Source organism: Agelaius phoeniceus, chromosome Z (assembly GCF_051311805.1).
Source record: "Agelaius phoeniceus isolate bAgePho1 chromosome Z, bAgePho1.hap1, whole genome shotgun sequence".
Taxonomy (NCBI): domain Eukaryota; kingdom Metazoa; phylum Chordata; class Aves; order Passeriformes; family Icteridae; genus Agelaius; species Agelaius phoeniceus.
The window spans coordinates 76318370-76333967 of NC_135303.1; positions in this window are offsets into that span (position 1 = coordinate 76318370).

Here is a 15598-nt window from a genome sequence, read left to right on the forward strand (position 1 = left end):
TTTGAAAAAGGAAACAATGAAGTAAATCTGGTGAAATAAAAAATCTCTAGAAGATAAAGAAGAGTTGGAGATAGTTCTATGTAAACAGAAAACCTGATGTAGAATACCAAAAGATTTTGTTTAAATCTTGTACAATTTTAAAGAACTCATCTTCTTTTCAACCTGTAAATCAGTTTCTCCATGAAATGTGGAAAAAAAGATCCTACCTTACTATTAAGAGATATATATCAGCATAGAAAAAGTTTGCACAGTTAACACAACGTCCTGCTTGCCAAGATCATTTTGATCTAATTCTCTTGTCAGCAAAGCTACTTCATGGTAAAACTTTAACTCACAATTTGTTTACTTGAATTTTTTTTTCTTCCTAGGAATTTAATAATTTTGATATTCTTTGTGATTTTTTCATGTCTCAAAGCACTAAGAAATTTGGTTGAGAACAATACAACAAAACAATTCAGTGCATGTGAGTGGCCACAATCATCACATTGCCTATCTTTCTCTGTGAAATACTAAGCAGCTGCTGGCTCTTAGTGAGGGGGGAAAACAAAGACCTGTTAGTATTCCTGTGCACAATTTTTTATTTCACTTAGCAGCTGATTTTAGAAAAAGAAAGAACCAGAACTGATCTGATGTCTTTCCTCTCAAGATCAACCCACATCCTTCCTAGGGCAGGAAGAGCAGGTGAAAACAACACAGGACGTTTGCTACTTCTATGGCTTCCATTATCCAATTTATGCCATTGCGTCCCTGAGAACAACAGGAACAGACTCCAGCAGAGCAATTAGTTCAGTGGAGAAGTGAAGTCAAGGGAATCTGCTGAGGCATTTTGGCAGAGGCACGCTGAGTGTTGAAAAATCCCTTCTGCAAAGGACTGTTTTTCTGGCTCTGCAAGCAAATCTGTAGGGAGCAATTTTCTCTTCAGATGTGTGGCTTGTCCTCACATGGAGAAGTGCAAGTTGCATCAGTGTTGTTAAAACAAATGCAAGACAGAGAAGAAGGGGAAGCCAAGGCAAGCGTTAGCAAAGCAGGGGAAGCACAGTCTGAAAAGTCAGCCAGGCAGCAGGCACTGTGACCCAGGATCCTGAGCACCAAAAGGGCATGTCAGGGAAAGGGCATGGTTTTTACGTCAGGCTGATGTCAGAGCCCCACCACTTTGACCCCATTTGCAGTTTCCTGATCACGGTGGGTGGTGGGACAAGGGAGATTTCAGATTTCCTGTCCTGTGGTCCATATCACCTAAGCTGACCTGTCCCACCTGGGCCCAGCTCCCACGTGCCAACAGAGGAAGGGAGACGTGGTGAGGACCTGGGAACCTGACTGACCCCTCAAAGTGAGAACTCTGGCACAGGTAGCCTTAGGCACATTGCAACCTCAACCTCAAGGTGCACCTGGATTGAAGTGGGAGGAAGTAGCCAGGGTTTCTATAAAAGGTTGCTGCAGACATCATTCCATCTAATGAATTAAGGTAGAGGGCTATAAACTGGGGATAAGAAGTTGTTAAGACTGACAAACACCTTGGAGATGCTGACATCTGATCAATATCAGGCACATTTTAGAAGTCTGAATAAGATGTGAAGGATGTAGATGATAACTGTAAGCACATACAGAAGCTCTTCAGACTTCTGCCACCAACAGCTATTTCCCAAGGGAAGGACGTGGTGTGGCTGGCTGGCCAGCACAAAAACAAGGCTTATGAGAAACATGGGCTCTCCAGACTCTATTTCTGGCTCTGCCAATTCTGCTGCCGTCTCTTTGTATACAATTGCATCTATTATAAGGTGCAATGATGCAATGATGTTTGTGTATGGACAATGACATGCTCTCGTGGCATTTGTGACCCTTACCACATGTCACAGCAGCATACAGGTATCCCCTCTCTCCCTCTGCCCCAAGGTCTACAGTTGCTGAACTTATATTTCCAGAGTGACCTTCAACACAAGATGCAGACCCACTTTTGCCCAACTTTGATCTCATTAGTGGTGCCTGCAAACCCCACACCTGCAGGGGGAAGAGTGTACCAAACCACCTCCTTCCAGGGAAGATATGCTTATAAGACTAGCTAATGAAATCACCCAAGATAAGCAGCTGGGGTCAGATGTTTCTGCATGATTTTGTGTGAGCCACAGAACAATGCTTCTTATTCCAGGGACAATTAAAAAAATTATATATTTCTCTTTTGTTCAGCAAAGGACAGCAGGGCTTAAATAATGCAATGTTAAGAAACTTAGCATCCCTTTGGTTCAGTATTCTCTGCTCTCTGGAGAGGCTCCCAGAGTCAGGATGCTTGTATTTACCTTCATAACAAATAGCAGTGCTTAAATTTATATTAGTTCAAAGGTTTCTGTGGTATGGTCCTGTTAATTTGCCCTGTGCACAGAAGTCAGCCGAGTCAGTTTTCATCACTTTAAAACCATACCAAGGGAGGAATGGAAGTGCTTGTTTTGGGCATTTCCCAAAATACAAAAATAGTAGTAATAAAAATATGGAAGGCATATGGTGGGTTTATGTCTGGGGATGCAGCTGAGGCTAAGCAATATGTACATATTTAATTTTTCTCCCAGAGTGAAATGTATTTATTCTTTGAGGCTGTAAGAAAACAAGTTCTTTTCTTTTTCCAAGCAAGAGTTCACACAATTGTGTTGTAATGGAATATGCATTAACATTAACCAGTATCTGATAAAACTAATAACCTAGGCATCATAAACTTTAGAAGGTAGTTAAATATTAATTCTTCATGCATTTGAAATTATCATGAAGGGAGAAAAGGGGGCACCAATTATGCCATGGCACCAAAGTTATACAGTTAATTGCTTTTCTCATCCCCCACCAGGAGGGTTAACACGAGATATTGTTCAGATGTAGTGGAAAAGGGAAGTAGTAGAATTTGAACAAGAGCAGCATGGCATTTCTTTGCAATAGATTCTTGTTTATTTGTTACATTTATGTAAGATCATGAAAGACAGCAGAGATGGTGTGAACCAAGAGTTTGTTTTGCCTGACACACTGGAAAAGTTGTTCAGTACTGGTTCATCTCAGCAAAGCTATTATTCTCTGAATGCTAGAAAGGTCAGCTGGGGTTATCTGCAGCATAAATACTGGCTGTGCAAATTCATGGGAGGGAGCTTAGCTCTTGCACCGTTCCTTCTGAAACAATGATATTTGGGTCATTGTTTATGAATCTGGCTGCCATGAGTCAACCCTCTTCTCTGTCCCCCTTTTACTTGGCCTGTAAACAACTTTCCAGATGGGCTGACATCTCACTGTTGATGGAGAGCCCTGCATGAATATCCTCTTGTGTTACCCCAGTGGAAGAGGTGTGTGGTACAGCTACTGTGCTTGCACAGTGGTGTGTGGGAAATTAAAGATGGACCTAGCTGATAGTACTGGCTGGAGTCCAGATGGAAGCGAGCATATCCTACTTTGCTCTCTCTGATGCTGTAATTGAATATTTCTAGAAGACTGCAGGTGAGAAAGATACATAAAGAATAATAAATAGCGATTGCAAGAAATTAAAATCCACTTACCTGATCAATAGGTTGAAGCAAGGGAACTTTCTGGATGTGATTCTGCTGTGAATTAATACAGTAATTTCAATTTTAAAAGCTTGACTTTCTTCACTAATAACATGTTTGTAAAATACTGGACTGCCTTTCTTGGCATTTTGTGTTGTGGAGGCTACATTTTTAATTTTAAATGTACCCTGTTTATGACATTGTTAGGGAAAATGCTGTTATGTGCAAGGTGCAGTGAGACATTACATCTGGCATCCTGTTAATGGCTTTAAAATCAGATTATCTCTCTGATATCTGAACTTTTCAAGAGATTAGTCAAGTTTCAGGAGTAAAAAAATTTTAAATTACTGTAGTTTTCATGGGTAATGTCATCAGGATTCATTGCTCTTAACTGCACACTGCAACAGAGATTAATATCATGGATTGCTCCTTAATGCAAATAATTAATTTGATTTGCCCTATTGTAAGGGTGGCTTTGGCATTTGAGTTTTAGGTGTGTAAGGAGCCAGAGGCAGATGGCACTGACCATTAAAAACATTGTATTATTGATTGATGCAGACTAGACAAAAATGCCATTTAATTTAGTAGAAAATTAAGTCTTGGCTGGTTTGTTCTGATCCTCAAGGATCATTAAAGGGCATAGCGGAAATCTGAGCTTTTCTGCAGGCTGACTAACATATATACCGGTACAGCCTTTTATTCCCATTCTCCAGTGACAGCCAAGTAATATTGAGGAAGACATTCACTGGAATGCAAACATAAATGTCTCTTTATAATTAGAATTCTGGTTTGTGGCAGTTTTGGGGTTTTTTTTCCCCTAAGTAAATAATTGCAGAATTATACTCCTCAAGGACCTTAGATGACTCTAAAAAAAGAAAACCAACAAAAATCAACATTACCATGATAAAATTAGGTCTTTGCTTGTCAGGTCAAATATGTGTTTTCTGGTAGATAAGAATCTATCTCCTGAACTCATGGTGCCAAGTGACATCCCTGTTGACAGAAACAGGAGAGTTCTTCAGATAAAGATGGATCCTAAATTGTCAGAATTTACCTAATTGAAGTTGTTTTGCAACAAGTAAAAACATGATGAATTTTCCTATTCAGGCATTTCTATTTCTGCATGATGTCCTCCAGTGCCCAGTGCTGATACTCCAGTTTTTCACTTCAAGATGGGCTGAAGGGATGAAAGTAAACAAAACAGAAGTGTCCAGAAATATTTATCACAATTTATCTATATTCATCTATTCATTCTATACTTAGATTGAATTCACACAATGTGTTTTTTCTCATTTGAAACTGTAGGCTTTTTGATGGGGTATAAACATCTTCTAAAATATGTTCATCAATCAAGTTGTTATTCAATGAAAAATTATTTTGGAAAAAACAGATTTTGATGTTTGGGCGAACACTTCTTCATCAATACTGAGATACAAAGAGACAGTCTTGAGATGTGTGAACTTGTATTGGATTATTATCAGTTCAGTGTGCAGAAAATGTCCATACTATCAATAATGCCAGGGTATGAACGAATTCCCTCTGCTTTATTACTTGTGATCTCCACTACAGAATCTGAGCAGTCATCCTCTAACTGCTTGGAAGTGTTTTAAATTTCAGTAAGTGTTCCTAATTAGGCATCTCCTGATCTTTGAATTGGCATTCTTGAGTGCTGCATCACTGAAGTAACAAAAGTGAACAGCAATCTTTTAAGTTATGCTTCAAAGAGAGGTAAATTTAGCTTAAACCAATATTACTTGTCAGTTGAAATCAAATCCATGCTTCTTACCAGATTTTTTTGTGCCATTGCAAGATTGTTGGATCTCCAAATATAAAAACAAGGGGTGCCTGTGAGAAACTTCCTTAACTGTGTTTCACAGCATGCAGAACCTTTAATACACTGACATATGCACAGCTCTTACTTCACTGCACAGGGAGCTCAGAATAGACCTTCTGGGAGAGCCTGGGCTGATGCCAGAAATTCAGATGTGTTCAACTCCCCTTAAGAAACAGCGTAGCATTGTTACATACTGCAAGTAGGATCACTTCTTTTCACAGCATGAGGATTCACCTCTAAAATGCCACCATCTCCTAAAATGAGCTAGATGCAGAAGAAACCAAATTTAGAAGAAACCAAATTTATGCTCTTGCCAGGATTGCTGTCTACAACCTCTTCTGACTTCCTCTTGGAGCAGCCACTTTCTTCCATGTCAGCAGAATAGTGACAGATCATGGGTTAAAATTACTGCAAATCTGAAAATTTGTTTTTCCCACTTTTTAGCCTAAACGGTTTTGACACTTTTGACTGGGTTTCCACAGCTCTGTGTCAAACAATAAGGTGTGATGAGATCCTCAGGATAAAGTACCTGCAGCACTTTCTTTTAATTAAAAAGGTCAAATTTGCATCAGGTGTCAGTTTAAATAAACAGTGTAATTGCCTTCTTTTTTCCCCCTTCAGTTATTTCTACATAGCCCAAAAAATTTCTGTGGATTTGCTTTGGATTTGCAAGAGATTAGTGATCATCCAAGATGGAAAAATCTGAATTCTGTATAATTATTTCTTTTTTGTGGACTCAGAGTAACCACCTTGCTTGTCCTGAAGAGCAGAGCATGCACTGAAAATGCTGTCATTTTAAAGTATCTGTCATGAAGTTCAGTCAAAATAACCTTTGGCTTTTACTGAAAATCTTGGCCTATATTAGAAGTATCTCACCTCCAAACTGCTCTGAGACTCAAATGTTCAAAAGAGAAAAAACCAGTAGTCTTGAGAGAGAAAAGTCATAGGATGGCTTGCTTGTATGAAAAGCCTCTAAGCAAAAAATCACGGGCTTCAGCTTTTTTGTGTATGTTTCTGAAACGGTAATAAATAAAAAATAAAAAAAAAAGCCTTGAAGCCAAGGAGTCCTTAATCAACAGGAGATACGTGTGATTAGCCATGGATGAAGATTTTCTGAGAATGCTATTTTATCTGTGAATGCTATTGAAGCATCACTTAACTAGATGTTCCACAAGAATGTGTGATTACTCAGAGTCTCAGGGGACTATAGACATGCTTTGGTTTGAAGAAGGCAGAAAATTTTATGCAAATGCCAGCATAATGGCTTCCATGTTTCCACAATGTATTGTGTAATAGATGCAAATAGTAAAGTCAGAGACAGACATTTCAATACCATTTTTACAAATAAACATTTTCTTTCATTAGCAGAGAACCAGAGATTGTTTGTCCCAGTTTGGGAATGTAACAAAGCATCTGAACCTCAGCACCTCTCACTCGACATCTTTTTGCCCACCAGATGCCATGCTGGAGAGGCTCCCAATTGCAATTAAGTGAAAGTTTACTCTGCATATACTACAGATTAAGTGCCAGAAGCAATCAAAGAGACAATCTGTGTCTGACATAGAGCAACAAGGCTATGGTAGATGCTGCCCTTTCACCTTTCAAAGTGTGCTCAAAGTGGGACGCTGCTGCTGGCCGGGGGTCCCAGTGCAGATCCAGGTGGATCCCTGCGTGGATCCTGGTGCAGATCCTGGGCACTGCCGTGTGTGCTGCAGAGCAATCCCAAAGGGCAGGGAGAGCCCTGGGCCACCGTTGAGTCCTGAGCTCAGCAGGATGACCACGCTCCTTCAGAACTAGTTTGGGCATCTCTGCAGAAGCAGATGTTAGTCACAGCAAAATTAATTTATCCACTTGCAGGTTCTTTGCTATTAGTAATAAACTACCAGGACATCTCCATTACCACATATGGCCTAGGGTGGGAAACAAACAAAGTATGTGTTTGACGTGCAGGCATACAGGTGCTAAAGACTAAGCTTCTTTGGCCTTTTGTGAAGACTAAGCACCCTCCAGTTTCTCCCCAGGCCCCTTCAAACTGGCAGCTTCTGGCCACATATTTTTGTGTGGGCTTTTTGCACAGTAACATACATACACTAAAAAGACAACTAGAATCATTACCCATGAAGAAAGTATTTCTTCTTCCTTTCCTCTTAAAAAGCCCTAGACAGAGGGGAAGCCTGATTTCTTAAACAAATCCAGCTGATAAATCATTCTCATTTTTCTTGGAAGTAAAGGCAATTTTTCCCCTAAGGAAGCTGTATCTTTACATAGCCCCTCATGGATATTTTGCCATAGTTTCTGCATACCTGAAATTGGATAATCTCACTTTCTATGTAACTACAAGATACTATCTTTAAATAGACTATCTTCAGCCAAACCAATAAGCAGAAATTCCTGTTTCTGACCCTCTAGAAGATTTCTTGTGGTCTCTCTTCCTTTGATTAGTGAGGTTTTGCTCCAGTTTGGTCGAGGACTGCTTGCTTGTACAGTATCCCATAGGGACTCTCTTACATCGAAGCACTCATAAGAATATGAAAGAGGAGCTTCACTTATTGCATTGCTGTACTGTGGCTTAGTGCCATGCTTATTTCTCCTACAGGTCATGTCCAGATGGAATGTCTTTTGCCTTTTCCCTGGAAAAATTGCATGTACTGAATAGTGGCAGCTGCTGTCACAACCAAACCACATAGCTACAGTGAAAAATCATGTCTGACAAAAACTAAATTTTTGATGAAAATAAATTGCTTACATTGAATCAGAGTTGTTATGCATGATGATTCTCTTCCATGATTAAAATTATCCCATTTACAAGCACCCTTCTTCCAAACACTACTGTGATGAAACAAGGACATTCATTCCTCCTTGGAAGTAAGTGAAAATATCAACGGAATAACAAATATACAAGAAATTTCCTCCGAGGGAATGGGAATGACGAAAAAGACAGGGCTTATTATTTTAAAATATGTAGTGCTAGTGCTTTTGCAGTTATGTTTAGATTTATTTTTGCCTGAGTAGTTGTGGGTTCTGGTAAACTTGCTGACAGACTAAAACACTATTCAGTGTCAAGACTGTGCATATTTCATTTTCTTGTATTTTTGCTTTTGTTGTTGTTATTGTTGTTCATTTCACCAAACATTAAATACAAATACTCCCAAGTCTGTTTCTTTTCTTTCTTTCATCTTTTTTTCTTTCTCACTTTCCTGTAGAAATTGAAGATGGCATTTAACTGCACTGTTACAGGAAGTAAGTTTCTACCTTCTTGCAGAAGATCTTGAATTCTTTCATATTTGTTAAACAGCACTGTCAACTATTTGAACAGAGCTAACACCCAACACATTAGTATCAACCTAACCAATCACCACAAAAATTCCTCCTGAGGCAAAGGAATGTGGTATTTTTTTTATTGTAACTCCACCAAAGGCCTAGTAATATGATTGAGAAATCAAAATAGAACTGAAATTTTACATCTTTGGGAAAACATTTATCTCTTACAGTTCCATCACATGTAGCCTGGAAGAATGACAATGAAGTACAATGAACCTTTGAGAGACATCTTACAGGAAATTTTCTCAGGTGAGGCCATACATGTCTTTACCTTTTTAAAGACATCACTTTGAGTGAGACTCAGTTCACTACTGAAAATCAAATTTCAAGTTCAATAGCTAGATAACTTAAGCCACCAGAAAGAAAATAGAGCCTTAATACAGGAATAAAATTCCTTTGGGACAAGAAGAGATTAATAGTTCAATAAATCCTTTATATTTAAGCCAATTAAAGGTACAAGAACTATTTCTCTTTGCTAGGAGATGATTATAGCTTTTCAAAATTTAGACAGTAGAAAATCCCTCCCTGCCTACTGCCACAAAAAGTGTTACAGTGCTTGTCCCTTTATGTATTATACAAATCTCATTCATCAAGGCACTTATCCAGACTTTTCCAAAATTGCTTCTCATACAAACAGTATATGCAAGTTACTTTTGAAGTTATTTTTGGGATGAAGCCATATGGAGCAGCATTAATTGTTACCTCTCCAAACTACCAGGGACATTTGGGACTTTCTGTAAAAACAGTGGGAAATGAAGCCAATGCAGGTGTCCATGAAAACATCCCTGACACCTTGTTCCACTGCACACTCCCAGGGAAGAGAAACACACATCTGGGCACAATTGCTGATGCCAGGGCTCACACAGATCACACTTGAATATTCATATTTCTGAAAGCATGTAAAAATTTCTATATTGTTGCCAGCTTTGCTATTCTCTCATAAATAAAGCTTTCAGAAAAGAAGATAGCTGGAAATGGGCCAATTACAATTGCAGAGTTAAACATGTATTAGCATTAATCCCTTACTAACTGTTCAAAGGCATATGGAGGCATGGATTTGTTTCAGCCTAAATATAATCAGTGTTGTAACAGTTTTAGTACAAACAATGTGAGACATTTCTTTCTGAATTTCTAGATATGTGTCCCACAAATCTGTCTTGACTCACTATTGCTCGGATGTCTTCCCTCAAAATTAAGTGTCCTGTCCTGGCAATAGCAGCTGCCTTAAAAGTGATAGAGGGACTACCATATCTAATGGTGAATCTCAAAACTTTTTTTGGTCTCCTCAGTTGTTTGAAAAACAAAATTGCAATTTGGAAACCAGTTTGAGTCTCTGAAATATAAATAATTGAGGTCTGTGAGGAAGGCAGCAAATAGTATACACATTGAGATTAGTCTGGCTTCAGTGGTGCAAATGATGTTACAGTGACATCAGAAATACACACGCTTGGCTCATGATGCTCAATGCCATATATCTAAAATGAGCTAGGAAAAACAAGAATGTAAATTCATTCTCTCTGTAGACATAAGCATTTTTTCTTAGGCATGCAAATAGTCAAGACCACCCAGGCACTTAGGAAGTCAGATTAAAAGTCAATTTGTGACTGAACAATGAAGCCTCTGCAGCTTCATTCATCTCAGCATTTCTTCATAATGGACCTATTTTAACATTCATCCATGAGACAGAAAGAATGAATTCTGCAGAAGAAGGTGAGGTACAGCAACACACTGTAAAAGGGATGGTGTCCAACACTGGAATAATTACAGCACATATTCAAAGTAACTTCATCACTTCTGGATCAAGTCTCTTCAATCTCGATAGCTCTGAAAATTCTCAGCATGTTCTTCCAGTCAAGAGGATGGCAGGTGTTTAACTTTCTGAGTTACAGAGTGAGACCATTGCACACATTTGCAATATTAATATATTATAATATATCATGTTAACTCTCCAGATAGAAACAAATCCATATATGATGCACAGACAACTCCAAAAAGTAGCTTTTAGCAAATACCAGGTGTTGGTCTGTATCCATCACTGAGGATTTGAACAACCACTAACTTTGGCAGGGCACACACCAGGTACCATATTTACTACAAAGAGCCAGTATTTAGAAATACAGAATAGTTTGTGTTGGAAGGGATTGCCCAGGAGTAGAGAGGGTGGACACCCCTCCCTTGAGGCTAAGAGCTGTGTGTTGAACAGGATAAGGGATGAGGCAGGTAAGAGGCAAATCCTTTGAGGTGAGATAGTGCTCTTTATCATTACAATGTCCTTGCATAAGAGGTTCAGGTGTGAAAACTTCCCTCTGGGAAAGTGAAGCACTGGGACAATCTCAGGTAAGCCTGAAGACATTCATCCCTTCTGATGGGCCATAACTGATTCAAGCATGCAGATGTAAGAGGCAGCTATAACATCTTAGAAGACATCAAAGATTCCCAAAATGTCCCATTATCCACAGTATTACATCATCCAGCATTAAACACTGGCATTGCCATCTAGCCTGAGTGTATATTAACCCAATGGACTTCATGTTTTGTGGGCTTCCTCCACCCCAAATGGGTGAAGACTGCAATCATCCCTTTGCCCAAGGAACATCAAAATTGCAACAATCAAGTCTTGTGGCTGGATCCAAGGGTGGTGACTATATACCTTTCTGCTCATTTTTTGTTTCTTTTACCTTATGCCTTTTCTTAAATGTTATCTTTATGCTTTTATATTGCTACATTACTAGCAAAACCAGCTACATTTTAAAATTTGCCAAGAACCTTATTCTACCTTAACCTTCTAAAGTTTGCAAGTAAATGTTTGTTATTGAGCCTCCTGAGAGTTGCTCTTTCTCCTGCACACCACACAGAGTAAATAAAACTACCTAAACCCGCCCAAAGGATCAGAGCAAACAAGTTAGCAGCACTTTGCTGTCTCTTTCTGTTCACCCACTCGAGAGGTGTGGGAAGAGAGGTTGCCCGTGAAGACTGAAGGGAAAACTTGCAGAGTACCTCAGCCTTCTCCTTGTTACCAGTTTGCCAGCCTGGCTCATCAGGGTAGGTACACTTTCTTTGATCTGTCTTTTCAGGGTGACATACATGTAGAAGCCCTTCTTGTTGTCCCTTGAAGCCCCTGCTAAGTTTGCTTCCAGCTTTTCCTGGACCTTCCTCACACCATCCCTACGTAGCCAGATTGTGTCCCTACGCTAGTCCCAGGATACCTATCCCTGCTTCCATTGTCTAGGCATTCTTGCTCTTTAGTTCAAGGTGAAAGTCTTGACTATCTATACAGATCTTTTCCCTTCATTTCCTGCAGTGGTTCTGATTTCTTATACCAGTGGATCAAGAGTTTTGTGCTCTAAGGAAAGTGTGCATAAAGATCTGCCAGTTTTGTTGTGCTCTCTTGTCCGTGAGGCAGTTTCCCATGTCATCCTACTGACTAATTCCTTGAGCAGCTGGAGTTTGCTTTCCTAAAATTCAGGGTCTTGACTGTGTTCTTGGCCTGTCCCATATTCCTCAGGACTGCAGATCCAGCAGTGATGTTCACTGCAGCCCTGGCTGCCTCCATGCTTGACGTCACCCATGAGCTCACTTGCACTGGTGACCATCAGGTCCAGTAACAGATCCCCTCTGTCAGGGCTCCCCATTACCTGGCTTAGGGTTATCCATGTGCATCCCAGCAGTCCCTGGATTGCCTACAGCTCACTGTGCTTCTATTCCAGCAGATGTTGAGAGTTGAAGTGCCCCAGCAGGATGAGATCTGGTGAGTTCAGTGCCTCCTGTGCTGGAGCAAGAAGGTGGTGCTGTCAACAGGCTCTCCCTGATTAGGCAGCCTCTGACAGACACCATCCACAAGCTTCCCTTTGTTACCTCAGTCTCTGATTCTCACCCATGAAGTTTTGACCTCTTTGTGGCTTCAGAGAGAGCCCTTCACAGTCCTTTCATTTCCTGTTGTAGAGGGCAACAGGAAATGCCCTCTGCCCCTCCTGCCTTGCCTGTCCCTTCTGAACCATTGACATAGTTTAGGAATTTAGTATTCCCACTAAAAAAGACCAAGTGCTGCTCCCCTTGGCCTCCAGTGGGAGACAGAAGGCAAAGGTCATGGGTTGAAAGCAATTTACAGGGAAACTCCATGGACAATCTCCTACCTGAAATCATTCTTCTTTAATGTTATGTGATCTGACAGTTTGTGATCTAGAATATGCATTCTGCAAACCCCACAGAGCCTAGGAAAGCCTGTGTTTCCTTCTTGTTGGTTTGTGGGGACATAATTGGTATTTTATTGAACACATCCATTAAAATATGATTATGTCTATCCTGCCATTTACTCCTAAAGCCTGAATTTTGCAGGCAGGTTGCTTAACCTTACTTTGATTTATGACAAAACCAGCCTTCAGGAGGATCTAGATTTTTTTTCTCCACTTTCTTAAAAACTTCCCCTGCTGTGTTCCTCCATACAGTGATGTCATCAATACATTGCAGATGTTCCAAAGCCTCACCCTTTTCCAGTGTAATCTGAATCAGTCCATGGCAGATGGTGGGACTGTGCCTCCACCCCTGGGGCATTTGGTTCCAGGTATACTGCACACCCCTCCAGGTGAAAGTGGCCTTCACTCTGCTGCCAGAGGAATGGAGAGAAACATATTTGCCTTGTCCATGGTGGCACCAGTTTGGTGCCCTGGACTCCAGTTCATGCTGCAGCTCCAGCATGTCCAGCACAGCAGCACTCTGTGGTGGTGTGGCTTCACTCAGGCCCCAACAGTCCACAGTCAGTCTCCATTCCCCACTGGACTTACACATTGGCCCCGTAGGACTGCCAAAGGGTGTGTGAGTCTTTCTGACCACTTCCTTCCTGGCTCTCCAGTCCATCCATGTCATGGATGGGGGTCATGGAGTCCCAGCCAGTGCAGAATTATCAAAGGTGCACTGTTGTGGTAGTGATCAGTGCCTATGGCTGGCATTCCCTATCCTGCTGTACAGAGGCACTTGGAAGGTGAGGTAGGCAGGGAATAAGTTTGCCTGCTTCCTGAGTGTGGACTTGCCTCCATTCACTCTTCCCTTTAAGCTACTGTCTTCAGCCTGCTGGGGAAAAAACCACAGGATCCCCTTGACCTTGTTTTCTGTTCCTGTTTCCACCTCCAGAAGGCCAGAGAATGGTTCTGCAAGTTCATTTCCTTCTCAGACTTCCCTAACTTTCCTACTTCCTCTGGTAAGGCTGACATGAGGCTGAGAAGGTCATCCACTTGGTCACACCTCACACAGCTGTGGTGTCTACTACCAGCCATTATTACTGACAGACTCTGGCACTTGGGCTCTGGATGGTTTCATGCTTTCATGGAAGCTCTCTCTGGGTAGCCACATCTATTCTGGCAAGTGCAGAGGACATGACTTTCTGCCAGGTGGATACCATCTGAGCTCTTTCTGAGATGGTGATGACCACCAGCAGAACCCCTCTCTTTAGCTGGTAGGATGACTGTCCTTTCTGCATGTACTGCTACAAAAACTGCTGATGTCCCGTGTTCTGTTTGCCTGATCTCTTAGAAGCATTCCAAGATATACCCCACCATTTTGCCAGACATTCCTCAGGTGACAAAAAGGGAAATATTATCTTGAGATTCAACATGGCCAAGTGCTGGCATCTGCACTAATGTCACAACAACCCCACACAGCACTAAAGACCAGCTGGAAAGCTGCCCAGCGGAAAAGGACCTGGGGGTGCTGGTGACAGCAGCTGAACATGAGCCAGGCTGTGCCCAGGTGGCCAAGAAGGCCAATGGCATCCTGGCCTGGATCAGCAATGCTGTGGCCAGCAGGGCCAGGGCAGGGATTGTCCCCCTGTGCTGGGCACTGCTGAGGCCTCACCTCCAGTGCTGGGTCCGGTTTTGGGCATCATTACAAGAAAGACACTGAGGTGCTGGAGAGAGTCCAGAGAAGGGCAATGGATCTGGCAGAGAGTCTAGACAGTAAATCATGTGAAGAGCAGCTGAGGGAGCTGGGGTCCTGGAGAAAAGGAGGATCAGGAGTGACCTTATCACTCTCTCCAACTGGCTGAAAGGAGGCTGTTGCAATGGGGGTCTCTCTTCTTCCAAGTAACAAGGGACAGGACAAGAGCAAAGGGCCTCAAGCTGCATCAGAGGAGGTTTAGGTTGGATATTAGGAAAAGTTTTTTCATGGAAAGGGTTGTCAAGCAGTGGACTAAGCTGCCCATGGAAACAGTTGAGTTGCCATCCATAGGGGTATTTAAAATGTGTGTAGATATGGCCCAGGGGACATGGTTTAGTGATGGGTTAATGGTTGGGCTCAATGATCTTATGAATACAGACACACACACACAACACACTGGCTTTCCTCACATGAGAAGTCAACACAAAATACAAGAATTGTCAAAGATGGCAAAAAAGCTTTTTGTCCTTTATAACTCCACGACTTTTTCTGTTGAATGAAGGAGAAATGAAGGCAGTAGGTACCTATTGAACAGCAGAGAGTCTGGACAAGACAGCTAGACCTGAAGCCTTCTCCTCCCTTGAAGGAATCAGTAGCAGGGAGTGTGAAACAGAGAGCATTCCCTCTGAAGTCCTTTCCCAGTCCATGAAAACTTTTCTCTGTTCCTTCCTGCATGCAAGAGTTACACACTTGAACACTCCCACAGCTACTCACCTCGACTGTCCTCCTACAGCTTTGACCCCACCTGTCCTTTCATGCGCTCTTCTAACAAAGCTGGAAGAAAAATCTGTAACTGGTTCTTTGTTCATTGCACACAAAGGGCTTGCAAAATCAAGTTGGGGGGGGTTAGGCATGACCTGTGTTTAAGATTCACAAATGTTTCCTGACTGTGCATGAAGGGAGAAGGGGGCTTAGGAGGAAGGGCAGCACTCCAGAGGTTTCTACAGGATGAGTGGCAGATTTGAACTTCTCACTGGAGCTGAAACTTTTTATAGCATCACTT